We start from the raw sequence: 23,901 nt of genomic DNA on the forward strand, positions 1-23,901 counted from the left end.
ATCTTTTTTTCTAACCAAAGTAATCAGAATAAGAAAGAAGTTCTGCAAGTGCTCCCCTCTGTGATCACTCACTTGAATAAAAACCCCTGTTGTCATGAAAAGTACACCAGGGATACAGAAATACTTTTTAATGAACTAGTTATTGTGGCAGCATGGAGCCTGGGATTAGATATACAGTGCTATTAGTCTTATTTGTGTCTATCTAGTCAATCTCTGTTACTTTTATCCATTTTTTCATAAATGTTTAAGCTGGTAATGTAAATCATTCTTTCTGTCTCCTGTAGTGCTCTGAGAAGCAAAATAAATGAAAGTAAAAATTCTTAACATCCAACACTGATTTGCAATCAAGCTCCTAGGCTTCAAATTGCATCAAGTGTTTCTGCCTAACGGTGATAAAGAGCTCCAGGAATGGGCTAAAGTTGTGGATTATTGGTCACAGTGATCAGGTGTTGGGGAAGGCTGTGCATAAGCAGTGACAGCTATGTGGGTGTGATTTCCTAGGGAAGGCACCACTTTTCAAACACATTGTGTTTCCAGTAGCCAGTGCTATGCCTAGCTTTATTTTTGTTTACATTACGCTCACATGAACAACACATAGAAGATAGGATGATGTTTTAAAACCCACAAGATAAGAGGACCTTGCACAGGGGCAGATCTATTCCTTAGCCACAGTAATTCTCACCCCCAAACTTAGCACTGCACATGGCATTGCTATGTGAATGTATGTACATAAAAAAAGAAAAGAGCTTTGACTTAGGTTTTTTGAGCTATGTTTCTGTTGGATAGACTACTATGTCATTCTAGAATTAGGCAGCGCAACTGAAAGGGTTTTGCAGAACTAATATTATTCCTTACAGGTTATGCACAGATTTTAAGAGTAAAGCTTACAGAAAAGGAAACCCATGGGCTTCATCCAGATTAACTTTTCCAAGACTCTTTTGCCCTAATTTTGTGATTTTAATTTACATTTCTAACTGTTGTCTTTTCCTCAGCCAGTCCAGATTAATATGCAGCACTAAGACTACTTGCTTACATTTCAAGCTTTAAGCACTAAGTCCCTAGAATATTTGGTTTAAAAAATTCAAAACATCAATATTTCTTTAATGCTTTTTAAAGGTGACTGAATATGTATTCTGAACAGAAACCAACACAATGCCTGTTATGTGATATATTTGTGCTTAAATTTATTTTGCTCTTAGGCCAGTAGGGCCTCAGAGTGGCTTTGATGCATTTTTTGTGACTTCTGTGGGGAACTCACATTGTGACTTTAACGTGGAAACAGAGGTCAACCCTCTTTGATCAATGACAAGCATAGAGCAAGCTGTGATGCCTTTTATGAGGATGGAAAATCCTCTATGATGAACACAATTTGATATTTCATCCAGTATTATCACAAGCTTTCATATATTCTTGTTTTGATTTGATCAATATCATTTGGGAGCTTCTTTTCCTGATTGCAGCTTTTTCATATATTGCTTATCTAGAGGTATAGGACATAATCACCACTGCCAGGCTGCTATTCTGTCTTTCACAAAGCTGTGCTGATGATGTTCCCTACTGTTTTTTGAATCAGGTGCTTGCTAAGTCAAATGCACAATTACGACATTCCCTCTGGACTCTTCTTCTCCCAGGCCAACTGCCTGGCAGACTCTCATCTGAAAATTCTTGACATTGCTTTCTAAATTCTGCCTCTGGCTGCAAAGACTTAAGATACTGTCTCATCAGTATGCAGATGTATTTCACTGGTTCTGTTTAGATATTTTGTAAACACCAAGTAATTAATTTTTAGTTTAAGACATACCTGATGAGAATATACAACTGAAAACCAAAGTTAAATCTGAAAAATATATTGGTTGCAAACTTCTTGCTTTCCAAGAAAACAGAAAGGATGTATTTTGCAATCATTTCTGTCTTCCATTTCACCATCGCATCTCACCTTCCAAGTGACACTGTCAAACCTAACAAACGCTTCTTAGACTCATTGGTTGCTCCCCTACACATTTTATGCTGAGCTATGTGATAGGGATGAGGAAGCAGGGAAGGAGAGAAAGGGCAAAGTGACTGGGGTCTTCTGTCTGTTTTGTATTCCATTCCTTCTTTCCACTGCTTATGTTAATACTTTTGTTTGGACAAGACTTCTGGTCCCACTCCTACTAGAATTTCTACAAAAGAGTTTCTGTATCATGGCAAGGAGATCACCATGTCACTTCATGGCAACTTTTTATAGAGGTTAAAGAATAATGAAAGTGTTGGCTGCATACATCAATGATGATAGAATCTGTCACAACACAATAAGACATGTCTGATTTTTTAAATAAATTCTAGATCCCCAACTCAAATGAAAGAAAACACTTCATTTTGTCTTCTTCTGAAAAATCATCCTTGCATTTTTGTCACCTCCCTGAATTGCTTCTCCACATCTCAAATTTTTAATTTAATTTCTAAATTTTGAGGTGAACTTGCTACTGAAGGCATTAATTTTTTCATCTGAAAGGTGTCAATACACTCTGCATAAAAGAAATATGAGATTTTTAAAAGCATAGAAATTAAGGAAAACAGAAAAAGCTGCAAAAAAGAAGTACGCATTTTGGAATGTCAAAGACTCCTTAAATTTCACAAAAGAAGTATCCTTCCCATGAGACCTGTGAAGCTTATTTTCAGGACAGGGCACTGTGGATCACTGGCTTCTGTAAACTGACATCCACACGGACCCAGCACTCAACAGGCGTTGCAAGTGTTTTCCTTCTTTAGCCATGTCTGGAGGCAACATTTTTTCATTAATAATATTATAGGAGCTTCTATTTCAAGATTGTTTCTAAGTGAGATTACTATAAAAAGTGAGCTTCCTGCCAAGAAAGTTGCAACAGAGTTAGTGACTCAACTGGAAGCCACTAGATTTTGCCTTATTAGGAAAGGTGGGATTTGGTAAAAGAAGGCACAACATTAAAAGGTGTTCAGACTACACATAGATGTGCAGTCACTGTCATTTGGCCTTAGTTTTCTCATGCTGAACATGTCTTAGCACAATAATCAGCAGAAAAACATCACTGTATCTTGGTACTGAAAAATATGTTCCCTTTAGCAATCATTGCCTTCACATGCAGACCCTCTACTTTTCTCCTCCCCAAAACAAGTGCCTTGAGAAGAGCAAAAATATTTTGTCCTTGTTAACTTCAGGATAGCAATGACAGCAACAGACAGGTTTAGGCATCTTGGCAATCTGTGTAAGAACCCATCCAGTGCAAATGTCACTTTCAAACCACTGAAGAGATGAGATTCCTTGATAACGTCCTCCATATTCTGATTGAACAATGCTCTCAAAAAAGGGTTCAGGAAATATATAAACCATTTTTTAAATCTATCTGTAAAGACAAAAATATGGATTAATTCTATTCCTTTTGGTAGTATCATTGCATTTTTATGGAATAATCATCTAGATGATCTAATAATCATCTAGACAAATAGGTGTCTAGACCTATTTGAAATACCTCTCTCTTCTTCTGCATCAGGTTTTGAGATTGCTAGTCTTGCATTGCACATCAAACTATCCAACACTTTTCTTTGGATAACATACAGAAACGAACCCTTTGAGACTGTCTTTGCAAACAGTCTGTCACTGTACAGCAAGAGGAGGAATGGTGGGATGTGAAGCATGAAAACAGCATGTGTGCTAAACCAAGCAAACCCAGAAGCCTGTAGATATAGCAAAAAGAGATGGAAAACATTTGTGATGAAAGGTCCATTCTAGCTGGCCTAGGAGGAAGCTCTCGCTCTTGCATGGATGAGTTTGGGTCTGTGCCCAAGGGGGTGGAGACGTTTGCTTGAGTTCACTGCCTGGACCGTGCAGCAATGTTTTAGACCTTGTAGCCCAGGTCACTGAACAAATGGAAGGTAAACTTTGATGACCTGTGGGAGCAGCAGAGTAGGGGGTGGATGCAATGATGCATTGAACACTGGCAAAACCCAGGATGAACAGTGCTTGGGGACATGCAAGAGCAGTAAAGGCAAGCAACAGCTGGAACATCACTAACTAACTAATCGTGCCTCACTGGCATCTCCTCCCTCACAAGAGGTTTATGTTTCAGACTCCTCCAGCTCTTGATGGAAAAAGCTACTGGCCTGTTTGCAGAGGATGCACCCTGGAAACAGCCTTACTAAAATCCTTTCACTGGCTCTGTCTGTGTCTCTTTGACTCATTGTGAAGGAAGATTAACCAGGAAGGACCATAACCGATCTTTTGAAAAGTCATTGACAAACGTAAGGGAGTCTATGCAGGTACTTGGCTACTTTGTGTTGATAAAAAACAAGTTGGTGATTGAGACCAATACAGCGTCTGTATCATTCTCATATTTATAGCTTGATTGAAATGGACAGAGAAAGAAATATTCCAGCAAGAAATCAGAATTGCCCTACTATAATCTTCTTAGCCTTTCTCTGAAAAAGAAAAATTCAAGACAAGATGATAACTCATTGACAGAAGCCTTGTCAAATATTTTGAAGAATTCTGAAATACTTTAAAAGAATTTATGTCATGGGCATTTTATACAGTTTTATTTACAAGCATGGGGTTTTTTACTGCTATGATTCATACATCACAGCTGAAAATTACAAGCATTGGTCTGTGACCGTTCAATGTCATTCTTCATGTGATGAAAACATGTGGACTTTGGTACTTCCAATGTCTAGATATCCAGTATTTCCTTCAAAGATGTCATTGAGTGAGAAGAGAAAGTGTAGCACACATTTCTTGAAGCAGCTTTAAAGCTCTAGTTGTAGTACATTTATCGGGATCTAGAAGAACCTCCCTTCTTCTTCCATAATGCCAGCAACACTAATTTACTGTCAATTGAAATTACTGGATTTATGTTACTTGAATAATTTATAGCTATATCAGTCCAATTTTTAGTCAAAACATTTTCTGAAAAATGTTTCCTTCACTGAAATCTACATTTTTTTTGAACAGTTCCAATTCTTCTAAAATATGTTTTTTATTTTTAATTTTTACATTTTACATCTATATACTTTATTTCTTTGTTATGTACGTAGTGTAGTACACACTCACAGAACATATTCTGTCTACCTATGGACTTTACATGATGTGAGGTATCAGACATTTGTTTTCCTTTACAAGATTGTATGCTTGCTCTGCGACAGCTTTCAGTGGCACTAGGATAATGCATATGGATATGAAATTACTATCTGTGAAACATTAATGGAAATTCTCTTGTGCCCCACATTGAGGAGCCAGAACAGTACTTTCCTGATGATTTATTTCTTCCCAGTTGAGAAAACTTCTGTGTATAGAAACAACTACTTTAATTCAATGGAACAACTAGAAGTTTATTGCAAACCATTAACTGTTGTTAACAGAATCCTCCCTAAACCTGATTCTTCATGAAATCAGCAAAAGGGAACATAATACATGAAAGAAATGCAGGGGCATGACAGGATGTACTGAATTACTCATGGAAGCCATTCTTTGAGCAGCAAAATTAAAATGGCTGGGAATTCTTGCACATTTGCAGCTGCCTAATGTGAAAGCTAGCAGTCAGCTTTTAAGTAAACCCAGAAAAATTGTAGTTCAGATTTCCATTTAAAGACAACCAGTGAAAAACTACACTGTGTTCAAAAAAAACCCCCATTTTAAAGTAAACCACAGCTGACTAAACAATTCTTCACAGTGCACTGCACTCTCTGAGGCCTTAAATCATTACCAGCCCTAGAAAATAGTATGGACAGTTAAGAGAAACTTTGTGATCGTTGACAGACATACTATACCATAAGTTTACAAATTCACAACAAACTTTCAGAAGACAATAAAATCATTTCCTGAGATTCTGTTGTTTATCTAGTGCTAGAACTGTAAGGATATGTTGCAAAAACAAAGTCTGGAAAAATATGTAACTTAATTTATGAGTCCCATGCTCCTCAACAGCTAAGCTCCAAGTGACCTCAATGCACTTCTGTCTGAATTTGTGTCATATCCTAAATATCTTAAATAAAGTCTTTTTGGCTTCAAAAAAGCACATGAGTTATCACCAAAACAGGGATTTTATGAGACAAAACTTGGACACAGGGTGTTTTTTTATCGGGTACAGAAAGATTCGTGTGCAATTTACACTGTGTTTTGTTAGTGTTTCCCCGGCCCCACTTTTTTGCCTTTCTGATAATAAAAAAGCTATGACCAGAATGTCCTGCAGCAGCTTCTAAATATGGAAAACCATAGCAATCTTTCCACTAGTTTGGAATTGAAGAAAACTCCCCATTATCGAGTTAATTTGTAATCCTCAAAAGTGCTTTCTGAAGTATCTACTAGGGAAATATCATTAAAAATTCAGTACACAGCTCACTCATCTCACTTGTCCCTAAGTGTGCTGTACATCTGCTTTTCTGGCTAAATGGAAGTGTCAGTTCTTCAAAGAACGAACTTTAGTAAACACAGGACCAGCTGGCCAAAAATATAAATATTGTTTTGGTTTAAAGAGATTAAGGGGTAAAAACCTGTTTTTTCTTCAAGTAAATCAGCTTCAAATGGTGGTAAGACTCTACAGGGTGTATGCAAATATAAAAGGATAGTAAAACTACCATCAGGAAAATGATGTTCCTTTTCATATGCAGATTCCCATCCTTAACGTGGCCTTTTATTAGCTTGATTATAGTGGTGTTTACTTGTTAGTGCCTCAGTGCTGTAATTTAAGAAACTGATTGTGTGTTCATTATAAATTCCTATTTTCAAAGATTCATAAATAAAGCTGAGCAGCAGCAGTAGCAAAACCAATAAAACATAAATTTACTTGAAAGTGTGATGACAGAAATATCACTTGGGGATATTTCCAAACACTCCAGCTCAAACTTGACTTCAGCTTGTCAAATTTAAGAATTGTGCATGTTACAGAGGAATCTTTCCAGCTTTAAAGTGCAGGGTTTTATTGCATTTGCATTGTTCAGCATACTTAAGCAAAACATAGCACCAAAGTCTAGAAACAATATAAATGGTATAAATAAAAAGGTGTTTTGAGAAACAGAGCATGCAGTATAATGAAAGAGCTGAAATCGAACAGGTAAACTTCTTCCAAATGTTCTACTCAGGAAACATTTTTTTTTTTTAATTTGTGGATTGTCAGCCTGTTACTCATGAGGAAATTGTTGTCAAAAAAGTGTTTAAATACATTCATTAAATGTAATCTTGCAAACACCTGAGGACCTGTATATGTACACATAGTACAAGTGAAACAGACACAGTAGGGTTGGCTTAAAGGTAAAAGTCCATCACGTGTAGCAGTGACTTGGGAAGAAAAACACTGTCACTCCAAATGTCCTCCTAGTCCTTTCCCCAGTTTTTATTGCTGACCATGATGTCATATGGTATGGAACATCTCTGAGGTCAGTTGGGGCCAGCTGTCCTGGTTGTGTCAACTCCCAACTTCTTGTGCAGCCCCAGCCCACTCGGTGGTGTGAGAAGCAGAACAGGCCTTGACTCTCTATAACGACAGCTCAGCAATAGCTAAAACGTTCCTGTTTTATCAACACTGTTTTCAGCACAAATCAAAAACATAGCCCCTTACTAGCTACCATGAAGAAAATTGACTCTATCCCAGCCAAAATAAGCACAAGGATTCAGGGTGGAGCTCCCCAAAAGCACCAGAGGATTTCTGGGGTGGGGAGGGACTAGTGGAGTTTGTGAAGGTGGTGAATTCTATTGTTTGATTGTTTGTTTTTCTGTTTTTACTCCTCCAATGAATCAGCTCTTCTGGTGTCCCCTTCTCTGACACCTTTGAGTATGACACTTGTAGCCACAAACCCTCTCTTCCCCAGCTGTTTGCTTATTTCTAGCCTCTGAGAGGAGCCACTCCATCTCCCATACATCAGCCCTCACTTATCTTCTCGTGACTTCTCACTGGGAAAGAAGAGGAAATGGGAACACTAGGCAAAGTCACTACCATAAGGAAGGAAAGGGGAGAATCAGAGGAGATCACCTAAATGACAGATGTTTCTGCTTCTCCAGTTACCAGGGCAGGGGTTGCGTCTTTAGCTTCTATACCCTCTCTGAGCAACAGTCAATGGGAAGAGCTAGAGATGAGTTGTAAAGCCAGATCAGCTAAACCTTGTCAGCTCCAGCTTTCTACCCTCTGCTCACAGCATAGTGCCAGCTCTGTGGAGGTCAATGAAGGAGTGAAGAGGCGTCTGTATTAAATGACCATATTACTGCAGCTTTGGATAAATAAACTGGGAAGCTACTTGGTTTCCTTAAAAGCTCATCTTGCAATACTTCATGGCTAGAGGAGAATCAGACCATGTCATTTAATGGACCATTCAAGCCATAGGCAAGCTGCTACAGATTGGACAGCTGTGATGGCTTGTCCCAGAGGCATACTGGTTTGCCTCATCACATCACATTCCTGTGGTGTTCTAAAGCTTCTTTTTAATTATTCCAGCCAAATGTGTCATTTGAACTGAGATACACTACTGAATCCAAGATACAAGAAGAGAAAACAAGACTACTATTATCAGAAAAAGGAGCTTAATTTGCTTTCTGAGATAAAGGTGACTCTGTAAGCACTATGGTTATGCATAGGTTTAGTCCAAAAACCTTTTTTTCAGAGTTCATCTGCAAATTTAGGGTCTTTGAGATCAACCTAGGGAGCCCATCTGATGAGGGTCCTTAAGATAGTTTTGGACAGATCCCAGGGTGAAGGCTCGTAAGGAGTACCAGCATTTTAACTTACCACTAGCAACAGAACTAAACCTCTGAATTTTATTTGCATTTGTAACTATGGAGATTAAGTTTTGCAGAATCTGGATCTACAGCTGGATGTGCTTTGATACCTTATATTTTGACAGTGCTAGTCTGATTTTCCCTCTTTAATAAATGAACTTTCAGTGGAGATGTTCTGACGTACCTCCAGCCTTGAAAGAAGTGGCTACAACTTCAGATTGTAAAGACAAATAATGAAGGAAGTCTGGACTTTGTTTCACATCAGTCTGGACATGAGGAAAGAGGGCTTAAAAACAGAGAACACAGCATTTGATACAGTGTCTTTCATCCACAGCTGTCAGCTGCAGTCACTGGAGGGCACATTTTGTCCCTGAATAAAACACAGAGGAAAACAGATGAGTATCCTTCGAAAGCCAATTTGTGCCTTAAAGACACTACATATTATTTCAAAAAAAATCTATACCTAACATGGGGAATAAAGTGAACACAAGCTTTTGAAGTGCACACCCACTGAATATTTTATAAGTTGTTCTTCTAAATTAAACAAGGTGCATGTAATTTCTTACCAAACTGGTCTTTGACAGGAAAGGCAAAAGCTCTGTGCCATGAGCAGTAATCACAAGGAGGTCTCCTGCAGTGTGAAATCTGACAGCTTTCCCAACAGCTCTTCTCCTATTATCTATCCAGATTTTATCAGCAGTGTGACAGACAAACAGGTTGCTAATAATTTGTTCTTCCACACTCCCTCCTCCTTTCAACTATTTTTAAATGGAGTGTGTAATTTCACAGTATTGTATGCTTAATATAATCTGTGCCCAATATGAATTGCATCTTCTTCCTCTGTACTGGAAGACATACTCATTTAGCTGGCAGATGTTGCAAGAATTAAGAAAAACAAGGGCAGAGGAAAGAAACAATAGAAGTTATTTACCATAAAGGAAAAAAATAAATGAACTTTTGATTGATGGAAAGACATATGCTGGGTATATGACAGAAATCAAATATCTGCTTCCCCCAATATTCCACTCCCCATCCTCACTTTAAAATTTAACACAAATAAGCACAATACGCTCACAAAACCTTCACAGAAACTACTATTTGGGGTAAGATTGACCTAAGAACTTTTGCTTGCAAGTTCTAGTGAATGCAGGGGAAAGTGAAAGCTCCTCTAAGTTAATGTAATATTTTTTAACAGAAATTTCATGGTGATGTAGATTACTAATGTACGGACAGTCACAAAGCTGTCATACCAGTGTGGGCACAGGGAAGAAGCAGAGTTGGGCACCCCCATGATAGGGCACTGCTATAACCTTGTTGCATTTATGGAGAGAAGGCCAAGTCTTTGGACCACCAGATCTGGCATTTGCAAACACAAATGGCAGCTTTCTTGGGTGCAAGTAGATTAAGTTACAGTTATAAGCCATGTGCACTATACTCTGGAGAAGGGATAGAATGGTCACATGGGTTTATTTGAATGCTTTCTCTGTATGAACATGCAAAGCAGAAAATTTAGATAGGCTTTAAATACTTGGAAGACTCTTGAAATTACTAAACATGCAGAGCAGCAAAAACAGAAGTTGTACAAAAGGCAATAATGAAGACTAACAATTTAAAATTATTCTAATCTAAGAGCAGAGGCTGAGCAGGAAAATCTTTAATACAGATACCTGTAAGTTTGATTCCTGCAGGGTTGTTTGAGAGGGCTCAGCACAGGAAAAAAAAACACCACACACACTGCAGATAAATGTTTTCTGCTGAGTTTACTCCAAAATAAGTAAACTGTTCCAGATACAGCTGTAAAGAAAGACAGCAACATTCACCTTCCCTTTTTCAATATAAAATCAGTTTTTGCTTTCATCTGGAATAACGCTGCTTCTATTTTCACAGACTAGGCTCTGAATCTAGTGTTTTTTAAGAGCTGGGCACACTGAGAGGGCAGAGAGGTGGACAGCTGCAAGAGCCTTTGGCAGTGCCAGATGGAGAGGTCAACAAAGAGCTGACAGGAGCCACAGAAGGTGGCTGACCTGCAGTTCTGAGCACTGATGCCTCCCTGACAGCACTGTTGAAGTCCAAAGTTGGATTAAACATTCAAAGTTTAAAGTAACAGACCTTACACTTAAATATTTCCTGTACCTGGTGATTGCCTGGCAAAGCATGCCCATGACACGGTCTGTGAAGAAGGCAGATCCAAGAAGAGCTCTTCTCCAACATCTCTAGGAGGAAATAGGTTACTGGAGTTCGTGAGAAGATGGTCTATGAAATGACGACTGAAAGTTCATTTTTTTAGTGTGAATTTTGGCTTGTTCTGAGAAGCAAGGTTCACCTTAAATTTGAAGGCACCCTAATATTGGACTGGCATGGTACTTGGGCTATCTCCACTGATGCTCATGTTCAGCTCACCATCATAGATTTTATTGACAGAATAGAGGAAAGGGATGGAGAGCATTTGTGAACCCCAGAGGCTACAAAGGCTCTGGAGGAACATTTTACTTTTGCTGCCAGCCGCAGGTAGGAGTCTCTTAAAGAGAGAGTTGAATGATTCTCTACTAACAGAATTGAGGTCCTTTATAAAATTCATGAAAATTGTTACTCCTAAATGCTGTAGCATCTGTACCACTATAGGCCTACTGGACCACAATGGAGCCTGTTGATAGTTAATCAGACATTGCTTGGTACAAATGCGCCATAAGGCATTTCTTAAACTAAGACTGAGTGTTGCAGTTCTTCCAAGGCTCTAAGGACTTCCTCACAAGGTGAAGCAGTGGCACAGAAAAGGGCATGTGCATATGTGTCCAGTAACACAGTGTCCTGGTTTTGTTAAAAAACAAGTTTCTCTTTTAGTGAATTTGCCTGTCAGCTAAAGCCTTCATGTTAGCTGCATTTTCCTGGAGAACTAGATACATGTTTTGGTAAATATAGCAATGGAATGCTAACTTACTGGTAAGCATGGATGGACATCTCGCGAGAGGGGCAAGGAGAAACAGGTGACCAAGAAACTGACCAACTGTGTATAATATTCCATTCACGTGAATACTTCATATAAAAGTGGGAGATCACGAGGATCTCGTTCCTTTTTCTCTTTGCCGTTCTTTGTTCCTTCTGTTTATGGCTGACATTAGGAGAGGATCTTGCTAGTCGTCCCTGCGAACTGAGGCCTAATGAGAGACTGAATCCAGCTCCAGTTGGCTGCAAAGTCCAATCCAGGACTTTGGGTGCTGGCTCTGCAGTTGCTGAGACTTTCAAGATTGGTTTTGTATATTTTGTATTATTTTCTCTATTCTTATTAGTAGCATTAGTAAAACATTTTTAATTTTTCCAGCTCTCTTCTCTCTGTCCTTCTTTCCCTCCCGATCGCCTGTCCTGAGTGGGAAGGGGGGAGAGGGAGGGGCAAAAGGGGATGTTGGGGGGAGAGGAGGTTAACAATACATCTGCCGGGGTTTTATTGTCACCCCGCAATCTAAACCCTCGACACACAGAAATGTTTTAGTAAATGTTTTACTCAAACTTCATACCCAGCAGTGGAAGAATGACAAATATCTGTCTCTGAAGAAACTGATGTGCTATTCAATTACATTGTCTCTGAAAAGGGTTTAAAACACAATCCCAAATATACTTTCAGGATTGCATGTGGTCTGCACATTAGTAATTTTCAATGTCTTCCCTAGAAGCTAATGGAAAACTGTAATTCTTGCTCATGTTTGAGATTTGGAATACTCTGTTAAATGTTCCCTTAAAGGTCCTGGGCAGTAAAACTGTCACAAAATCTCAAATGAAGATGCAGGAAGAATGAATATTGTATAATTTCATACAGAATTTTCTTTTGATTCTGACGCACAATTGAGAAGTGAAGCAATGGTATTTTAATTACGTTTTACCCTGGCAAAAAAACCTCTGCTTATTTAACAAGAAAATATAATTTCATTGACATTTCTTTATATTATCTTCATTGAAGTGAACAACAGCTAGAAATATAAATAGCAATTTGTGACACTCCTTGTGATGAAGAGGAGTGAAGGTATTATACCCACTGTGAGACATAACAATGCACAAGAGTTAAGCCAGAAATTTAATTATTGCAAATATCTCCCCAAATCAGTAAATTAAAATGTATTTTTATAGTCCTAATCCGTGAGGCATAGATTGCTATCCAGCAGACTGATGAAGTTTTGCCAACAATTTTGCTGTTTTGCTTACTGTACAAAAGAGGAAATTTAATGCAATGTTTTTTAAAAAGAATGTCCAGTATACACAGAGCTTGATATGGACACACAAAAATATACCACTTGATTTATAAAATACGCAGTGTCCCAAACTCAAAGCACACAAAATGGAAAGCCTCTCCAAATGAGTTAATGAATTCAGTTAGGAAGGTTAATTTCTGATGATTCATGTTTAATATGGGAGGGAAACAGTGGATGTAATTCCTGCAACATGGTAAATGAATCCCAGAAGTGCTGTACTCTTTCTCCTAGCTGCAGAATACTAGACTACAGCAAACTGTCTGAAAACTTATACAGCCACAGCAAACAAAAATAATTTTCCAAATTAAAGAGTGGTCAAGTGTATTGTGCAAATAAGGGAGAGCTGATAGCTCTTTACAGAGTCTGGATCTTCGGGTCAGGTTTGTGGGAGTGAAAAGGTTTAAGCCCATAAGCCTGCTTAGGAGTGCTGGACTGATAGAAGAGAGGATGGAGATGTACTTCAATTTACCTACTTTAAAAAACTCACGTTGTAGGGCACATGTATGTTGTAATTGGCAACATTTGATTCACTTGCCTGCAAGGGCAGTTAATAAGACACTATTCAAATTTAAGGACAAATAGGTTTATTGTGTTATCTTGCCAATCTGAAACCAACTTCTCTCTCTATAAAGATACAGAATTTGCACTGGTTAGTGGAGAACTTTTGAGACAGCTTCTAGGCTTGACTTCCCCAAACTGTGATGGAGATAAAACTCAGTTTTCTTTAGTACTTTCTACAAGTTTTTAAGGAACTTTCCCACAGTAGCTGAGGAGCCAGAATGGGCTGTGGAAGGAGTTGTGAATCTGAACTAGGAAGTCTGAGATTCATCCAAGAACAGTGCCAAAGACATCACAACAAGAGCTGCAGTGGGGTTTGGGTCCATGGGATCATGTAGAGCCCAGTGCAGAAATCTGGTAAATGAGCAATGACTGGAGCTTCATAAGATAGGTTGTGAATAATGACAGACTCAGCAGTGTGGTACTAAAATTTCCATCTAGGTATTATGTTTACTTCAGGTATTCTGTGTATGGTAACTGCTATAGAAAGTTGAATGACTCCAGGTGGTCTTTTCACAGGCAGGGGACTAAGGTGGGCAGCAGATGAAAACAAGTCTTCAGAAATAGACTAAAAAATTCTGGGTTAGAAAACTTGGAATATCCAGTCTGCATTGATCATAATTGGTTATTGGTTTTGTTTTCAAGTACAACTTTGACCTGTTCATAAGAAAAATAGGGCAGCAAATACAGCAAATGGGGACACAGTAGGACACAAAAAACAGTACTATGCCACCACTTAAGATGGGCTGCAAAGAGATGGAAGTGATATTTCAACCAAGCTATTTACCAAATGCAAATAAAATATTGTGTGCAGTTAGGTGACAAGAAATAATCAGAGATACAGAAAGCACTTCTCCTCTGGGATACTGAAAGGATTAGGTCTGTTTGCCTTGCAGAGGAGATTAATTATAGTTATTGAATGTAATAAATGCAAATTGGGAAACAGATGAGAAAGGTGCATTTACTAACTCTTGCAGCAAAATAATGAAATTATATCCTGTAAAAAAATCAAAGGCAACACATGTAAGAGTAATTACAGAATTTCTTTCATATGATAACATACAACTAGCATCTGGTATCCATTGTCATGATATGTGAGCTCAGTAAGATTTGGACAGGGGAATGTATATGATTAATGAGCACCTTTGCAGTCACAATAGAATCAAACCAAGGCTAACTGGAGATATAAACCAAGGACATTGTGGATAACCGGCATATTACAAACGTAGTCAAATATGACCAGCCTTTCCTTTGTCTTCCTGAACACCAGACAGTTCTTCCGGGTGTTCAAGTAAGCAGCAAAGTGCAAATCACATTGCTATGTTCTATCAAAGTAGGCAATCTCTGTCCTGGAGCACGTATAAAGAACATACCAACATTAATGCACTGGAGAGTCCAAGGTACTTTGAAAGCCAAATAGGATTTTGCTAGTGAATACTAAATGTCAGGCAACCTGTTATAAATGAAGTTCGTAGTCCTAGACCAAAACATAGTGTTAGAAAGCAAACTTTGTCAGGTAGCTTTCTTTCAACCTTTCTTTTCATCTGTCAGTCACTTGGAAGGCAGACACTTCCCAGTGTTGTCCAGGCAGCTGGTGCTGACCAGAAGGAAATCAGGCAACTACCGAAATCTCCAATGAGAGCCTGTGTTATTTTGGAATGATCTCTCAAATTTAGTCCTATTTACAAAGATATAGTAATTAAAATGTGTCTAGTTCTTGAAAAACAAATGAACAAACCAAAAGAACCCACAAAAACCAACCAACCAGCCAAAGACCCCAAGCAAACAAAACCCCAAAACATTTTCTATTCTTTAGGAATGAGGAGTAACATGGTTAAAAAAACTTCCAGGTTAAGGATTTAAATCCTGTCTGTGACAAAAAGCCAGATTTTGAACTGTGTCAAAAGTGTATACAAAGCATTTCAGCTAAGAAAATACAAAGTTTATCACTGCATTTTTAGGTGTAGTTCATATCAAATAGATTCAAGAGGACAGAATAGAATGCAGAAATGTTATTTCGGTATAAAGAAGTAAAACAGAGGGTGCTTTGTAGTTTCCATTATTGTAGTATATAAGACCATCACAATCCATTAATAGTTGTTTCTCATGATAACTGACATAGCAAAAGTAGGAAAGGTGAATTAGTTTCATTCCACTGGCATGAGGATGAGGTCTGCATGCTCATTTAGGGATCAAAGAATGTTCTTCAAATTCTATTACTGTTCCCATTTATCTAAAAATATAACAGATTTGGATGAGAGATAAGGAAAATTGTTAGAAAAAATTTGAAATCAAGTGAATCAACAGAAGCACTCCAACACAGGATTCATCTTCATTCAAGACTTACTTTTAAGGAAATAATTTAGTGAAGAATTTAAGACAACTATTACCTGGTGTCATCAATAGAATGGGGCAAGTTCAGTGCTATTGGAGAAACAAAAAAATCCAAAATTTAGTGATTCATCCATCTCAAAATCTGCTATGAATATTTCTAAGGTGACTGTTAGTCTTCCCCAAAGCCTATCTAAATGATTGAGAAGCATTTTGGGCATTGTTTAACCTGTTCTTTTACATGGGAACCAAACACATCCAGGTTCCTGAAATCCATGAGAGCGAGAAAAAGGCAGAGCAGTGTGCTATCAGTGTGACAGGAAATTAAAGAGGGAATATTACAAAGTACAATCGCAGTTGCAAAAATGATTATAATGGCTTCTGCATATTGAGCAGCCCCGCAAAAAGGGCCAGGAGTTTTGTGCAGACTGATTTGTACAGATTGCACATGGTAGTCACCTGTGAAGTTCATGCCATTCAGCATAGCCACATCAGACTTGCATTGGGTTCAATGTGCATGTGCCTGCACTTATGTCCACATTTTCTCAAAATGACAGGAACCCCAACATAAAAGAAAGTAGACTGTTTGAGGTTAAACATAATTAATTACTACTATCACACTATGGCTTGTTGCAGAGAAGAAAAAGAGCACATAGAACTTTCTCACTAGCACAAGCAAAGTCTAACCAGAGTTGTTGGTATACAGTGGTATTTTTCAGAACAGTTCTTACATGGAAAAATATATTACATTGAGAACATATGTCTGTAGATGTGTTATTTGTTGGTGATAGAAGTCTTAACTTTTTTTTTTTTTTTTTTTTCCAAATTTAGCAAATTTAACCACTTTAAGAACAGGGGCAGGTCAAAGATCGGTGAAGTTAGGCAAGAAAATAATCTTGTTTTGCTTCATTCAATGAAATGCTCATAAAGTTAGAGAGAGTCAAATTAGTGTATTTTATATTTCCCTAACTCTTTCTTAACATTTTTAACTTCACTGAGTTTTCAGCTTTTGAGAATATAAATATTTTTAATTCTCTCCTTCTGCTGTATGAAAGATCTATAAATAAATAGTAAGCATGGTACTTAAAATACACATTCACAAAGCCCTGCATGTAGTACAAAGCAAACGAACTAAAAAAAGAAGACAATTTGAGAAAAAAAAAAAAAAAATCTAGCATCGGTTGATAAGATTTTTTTATACTAATACACAAAGCTATGTGAAAATTGAACAAATCACCACCTAGAATAGACCCTGAACAGCTTTTTGTAAGTATTGCAATAAAAGATTTATTTCTAAAATCTGAAACTCAATGGCAGAAATTAGTGATCTTACTTTGGAGCATAAGCAAAAAAAAATACTAGTCATAATCTAAACACATGCAAGAAAAAGCTTTCAGAAATAACTATAATGTTATTTTTTAAACTGAAAATGTATGACTTATAAATTACTAAATCAAAATGTTTGAGAAGTATTGTTTACACTCCTGTTCACACTACCAATATACACACATCCTTACTCCTCAAAACTTGCCTTTGCAGTATCAGGGAAAAGATGGCCTAGACAAACCACTGAGGGATGGGTTTTGATGTTAGCTTAGGAGATGGAGAGGATATTGATGGTCTTTTCCCAGGGATGTGAGAATATCTCTTAGCTTTTGCCTTCTGCCTGAAATAGCTCAGCTGGGGATCTAATATCTTGTTCAAAACTTCAAAGAATTAAGCACTGCTAAGAGCTGGATTTTATATTGGATAGAACAGCCCTAAGGATGAACTGGTTCCCAGCAAAATAAAGAGGTATTCCTACTCCCTTCTTTTCAGTGTAAGGTTCTGGGATGGTTCTGGGTACCATAGCTTTGACATGCTGGCCCTTAAGGTGCAGGAGAAATGACTGGTACATGCTTCACAAGAGTCAGGTTTCCAGCACAGGAACGTTGTTAGCCTCCATGGGACATCAGGAACTCCGAGGCTGTCCACATGAAACAGGAGTATGAAGCACTTGTGCCAACAGACCTGGACAACTGCTTTACTTTCAGAAGTGAAAAGAGACTTTCCTTGCATGTATTGAACGGAAGAAATGTCTAGAGGAAATACGTCTGTCACCAGCCCTGGCACGGGATATCTCTCTGCATTGCACTTGATTTGTAGCATATAACAAAATTGCAGGTCATCACTGGCCCAGCATAACTACACAAGACACACACACAGTGGGATGAAATCTCTTCAGCCTTCTGCAGAATTTTATCAAGTGTATTTAAGAGGTCCTGGGGATGTGATATATGACAAATACCAAATCTGGATCACCTCCAACAAACTGCCCCAGGCCGAGGTGTTTGCATACTTAGCCATTGTGTCAAGCTGCAAGACAAACCCAGCTCATTGTAACAGAGGTGGTGGGGTCCACCACATGGCTGTGCCTGCCTTGCATGGGGGCACCATCAAAGATGTGGTGGAGACAACTGATCTGGAAGTACAGCTAGCAGAAGCTGCTGAGAAGAGGAAGACATACTAAAAGGAGTAGCAGTTTCAGGTTCTGAGGGACTAACTAAATGGTGACAATGGTTATTACAAATTAGACTATCCATAATAACTGGATTACTTGTTTTTAATGGTTAGCATATCTATTGTTAAGTATGTGGTTTCTTGCTTGCTTTCTTCTACCTTTTCCCTCTTTTCTCCTTGTGTTTGCTATGTAAGAATCACCCCTCCCAAAGATGATGCTTGTTTGGATCATGGGTTGGCAGAAGACATTTTGAACATGAGGATCACTACCATTGATGAAGAAAAAAAACAGTGTTTAAGTCACCGGCTGGTGTGACAACCTTGAAGCACTCCACCCATCTTTATTAGAACAAAGGGCTATGTTATGCCTTAAATATCAGGAGTTGGACAAGACTTATCTTTCAGTAAACTCAACAACAAGGAAAAGTCCGAGTCTGGCTTAACCTGGGATGTCATAACCCACTGTCAGAGAACATGGCTCAGACCACAAATCAGTTCTCCTTTAAAGTCTCTGGCTTCTATCCCCGTGCCCCTAAAACTTTCTCACAGAAAACCCAGCTTCTGACCTCCATAAAACCTGTCCCATCCCAACAGATGGGATGACAGATGAGTTAACTCTGGGTATTTTTGCATGGTAATGTGCAATGAATGACAGACAATCACTCCAGAGGTCCAATTCAGTTATGAATTTACTAAGAGCACTTGGTCGAATACAAATTACAGTGGATGGTGACTTGGCAAAAGTATGTTATAATGTCACAAAACTTGTAAGTGCATTAACTGCAAAAGCCCTTCTTAAAATGGTGGATTGGTAACAATTAGTAACTATAATGCAAAACTTAGCAAGACTTTAGCAGCAGACCTAGCAAAGGTGTTACTTCTATATGTTCAAGAAAAAGGAAAAGAGAGAGAGAAGGAAAACTAGGATGTCAGAGAGAAAGAGAGGGAGAGAGAGAGAGAGACTAAAATATCACCACTCCACAGGTACAAGCGGTCCCATGATGACCTCTGGAGAGGGGCAACATGTTGAAGATTTACACAGCACCACCTGATGTTACACGTGAGGTCGTTTTATAACCCAGTTCATTTACATGCAAGACAGGAGAGCATGGTTCGTCTCCTCCCTCTGATCGCTCTTCATGCTAATTAGGAAGAATCTTCTGGAAATGGGTCTGGTGTCTTCAAACTAGGGGGAAGTTCACAGTACTGACCAGAAATAAGTTGTTTTGCCCATCCGGGGTAGATGTTGTTTTGTGGTTACTCCTGGTAGTTGGTTGTCTGACAGGTGGTTCACCTCTATCATCCCAATTAGGCCATGAGGTCTTCACAGCAACATTCTTAATTGCCTTTATCTTACAAGTTGTCTGCCTCCACGGCCGTCTATCTTTTTCTACCAAAGTAGCAAAACCCAGATATTTAAGGCATAACGTAGCCCTTTGTTCTGCTAAATATGGGGAGAGCACTTCAAGATTGTCACAGCCATTAGAGTCAGAATATTTAAAAATCCATCAAATTGTGTGAAGAGGTATTTGAAGTCTAGTTGTGTGAAGTCCTTCTCCAAGGCAGAGGGATCAAGACCTCGCCACTTTATCTGATAAATAACAATCACCACAAAGTCCATTCTGAAGAGCCTGAAGGCCATGTAGAGTCCAAACAAGCAAAACTTTGTATCAGTAGTGAACCAGGTTTATAATGACTTAGGGTTATTGCCTATGTAATAACTGAATCAGCAAAGCAAAAATAAACATCTTGAAGTCTGAGAGACTTTAACCAGTTTTGCTTTTCAAAGCAGTATTATGATCTCAGAAACAGTCATGGCCGTGAACTTGTAAAGACACCATTTGTGAGACCAAGATGGATCTAGGTCTGGGATGATTTTGTTCCCAAAAAAGATTTTAGAGGAGAATAGGTTAAAGTACCTGGAGAAAGTCCATACTTCTTAGCACACTGTCAAATTTTCTTCCCCAGTGTAAGTACTTCATTTGAACTCAGTCACCAAAACTCTGTGCTACTCGAAAGACCAGTCTTCCACTGCACAGTGCAAACCTTGGGGCTTCCTAGTACTCTGCAACCAGGGGACATGCTTGGAAAAACTGCAGAAGGAAGAGACAGCTGTGTGTGTTATTTAAATGAAGAAGCGAGAGATCTTCAGACATTGAAGAGGTAGCTGCACTGGGATTTCTTTTGTCATATCTCAAATTTTACTGTCATCGCAGAGCAGATATTGACAGAGACAACACATCACAGCTGTGGATGGTTTGTCTGCAATCACACCATAGAAGAAAAGTAAAACTTTTTCCCCAGTGTTTCAAAATATTTATAGGCAGAAATGGACCAAGATATTCTTAATTTCCTCACTGAGGCACCGCCATAGCTGTCTCTGGAAGCAGATATAAAGTCCAGGGCTTCTTGTAAGACTGGATATTTTTTGTCAATATAATACCTAGTGACATTTTAAGAGGCTGGTATCTGCCCAAATGTATGTGCTGTTTGCAACAAGGGGCTAGTGACAGGTATAAATAAGTGTTTTCAGAAGGTAGATCAAGGACCCTGGAAAACTTCTAACAACCCTTTGCAGGACAGCAGGATCTGATTGCAAAGCTTCCTAACTCAGAAAAAGTGTCTCTTCTCCCCTGTCTCCCACCAGTCCCAGGATATTAATGACTTTTATGTACTTGTCTGGTTTATGTGCTCTGGGCACAGCAGGACAGAACAAGCCCTGCGTCAACTACCTAGGCTGAAATGACTCTCTTCTGGAATGACTGAAGTTGTGCACACCACATGAATACAGACAGGGACAAGATAAAATTTGCCATGTCCCTGCCATTAATGTGTAAGGAGCCAAATATGATCCCCTCCCAAGTTGCTTTTCATGAGCCTGTATCTTTCTGTACAGTGGAGTTTCATTTAATTCTGAATGATTTAAAACTGTTCATTTGTTGTTTAGATTGCCAGCATTGAATTTCATATCTCAGGCAGGAGTAGAATGAACAGACATGAGATACAAATGAATCAGTTAATGAGGTACTGAAATATAACTGTCAGTCATCAGTAAAAATATATGTTGATGTAAATAATATATGATATACTGTTTCAGTAGGGCACAGGTTAAAAATGGCTTGTATTTACATAGACAAGATATAGTCATGCTGATGGAAACTCTTCAACAAGACCCACAACTTATATAAATGCCACAGAATCTGTATGCAAATCTGTTCTATGATTGGAAAAAGACTAATCTCAGAGAGTTTTGATCTAAGCAGCTTAGGTCTGACAAACAGCAAAGCTATATCGCCACGGACATCAGCCACTCATTGCGTACTATAGTGCTTGGTTGAAGCCATGATTTCATGAACTTCAGCCAAGATTATTACTGTTAGTACCTGAGTCAATTTGACTATGAGCTACAAGCCCTTCAGTTACAATATGTTAATTTTAAGCTCTGTAAGTAGCTTGTGATATCAGTTCTTCATCTCAGTCAAAGGCTAACTTGAGTTCTTTAGTACCAGTTCACATTTTGTTCCAGTATCTTTAAAAGCACAATGATAGAGCATTCATTTGTATCAGTGCAGAAGGAAAAATGTCACCTAGTGAGTCATGCTAAGGTTGCTTCTGCAGTCTGACAGTTTCAATCGGTATCTCTATTTCAAAAGTGAACATGCCCTATTCTACCTAGCTTGAAGACTGGCAAAGACACAAACATCAAGAAAATGATTGCCATTCCACTATCTGGACCTTAAATTTCAATGAGATGAGAAACAAACTATAAACTTTGCAATGTTTGATTTACAACATGGGACAGTGATAGGTCATGAATCAGAGACAATTTTAATTCATTTTCCATGTATTATAAATTGCAGAAAGGCTGATAAAATGGGTTGTAGAAGGCTTCATGAGTGATTTCCATTCCAGAGTTGTTCAATTGTTTATTAAGGGGCACAAAAATATACAAAAATTCACAGGAGATTGTTTCTTAAATTAAAAAAGAAAAACAGTATTGGAGGTCATACAGCTGTCAGCGATCCCAAGAGTCATTCTGAGTGCAAGATAAGGGAAGAAGAAAAACTAGAGAAACCTATTAATTCTGGCACAGAGAATTTTGTCAGAGGGAATCTTAGATATTACTTTAATTCATTTCAGTTGTCTATCATTAAGATATTCAAGCACACTGTATTCTTATGATTTTTCTTCAATCTTTTGGATTCCTCCTGTCTATTTCCTGTTTCATTTGTTCTCTGAACTCAGGACAGGTGTAGGAGCTCAATGCAATGAAAGAAGGCTAAAGACACATATCTTAACTCAGATGAGGCTTTAATGGCAGCTGGCAGTTAGTGGCAGTTGGTATCTATACCAGTTAAAAGATACAACCAACACAAAAATAGTCTGGATCCAGAGGAAACAAAATCTTCAAAATCTTTTGAATTGCTGGAGAAAATATGAGGTGGGGGCTGTGTCTCAGACAGCAGAATCCTGCTACTCCTGTTAAAAAGTCAACAGCTTGCTAGAGGTGAGAGGCTTCTGTCACTGGAACAGAGCAGAGGAAGCTCAGTCCTTTTTCACTGTGTTTGATAGAAGCCTGTCAGCATGTCTGCATGAATCCTAACATGCTGGGTTTTGCCCACATGTCAGCTAGAAGGTGTGTAAAGCATGTAGGAGGGGCCTGCAAGGTACTGGTGAGACAGCTAGGCTACAGGAGAGAGAAGAAATGGTGGAGAGGCAGGAAGAGATAGAAAGATCACAGTAGGAGCCTCAGCAGTTGTGATATGAGGGAGAATGGAGGTATAGCAAGTGTGGTGTTGGCGAGTACTGAAAAAAAGTAATGGAAGAGAACAATTCTATAGGAGATTGTATTTAATAACTCCTTTGCTCTTGGGGAAAATTTGCATCTTGAGCAGTCTCCTGAGCTTACCTAATAAATACACAGCAATCGTGTCTATCCCTAGCTTTCATTTCTCCAGGCTCAATACAGGATACTTTTACCTTCTTTAATAAGATAACATGTTTTTTCCTTTGACCACAGTGCTACTTTTCTGTTTGTGGTACACTTCCATTTTATAGTGCAGCAGGGGAGGTGGCCAATTTCTTTCCTTTGGAGGTCATGTGATACTGGTAACCTAAGGTCTGAGACAGAACTGACTTAAGTCAAGCAGGGCTATGAACATGTGAGATACACAGCTGTCACCAGCCAAAAAAAAAAGGGGAAAATGATAGAAAGCAAGGGCTTACCTACAAACTTATTACCTTTTAATTTGTACTCGCATACAGCAAAGTACCTGTGGATGTGATTTAGTATTAATGCTCAGCTGAGGTCCCTGTGTTCTGTATATATCCAAGAGTTCCCTTGCAGAGCACTTCTTTGAGGTCTCACTATCATTCATGTATTCCATTAACAAAATAAGTATGTTTCTTCAATTCTTCTGCCTGTCCTTCTTTACAAAGAATTCTTTAGCAATCCAGGAAGGAATTGGTCACGAGAAGTTATTATGAGGCACATAAAAAAAGTATCATAGTATCTCTTTGTCTGTCTTAGTGGAAATGGTATCCTCAACAGCATGA

The sequence above is a fragment of the Nesoenas mayeri genome, assembly GCF_963082525.1.
Source record: "Nesoenas mayeri genome assembly, chromosome: Z".
Taxonomy (NCBI): Eukaryota; Metazoa; Chordata; class Aves; order Columbiformes; family Columbidae; genus Nesoenas; species Nesoenas mayeri.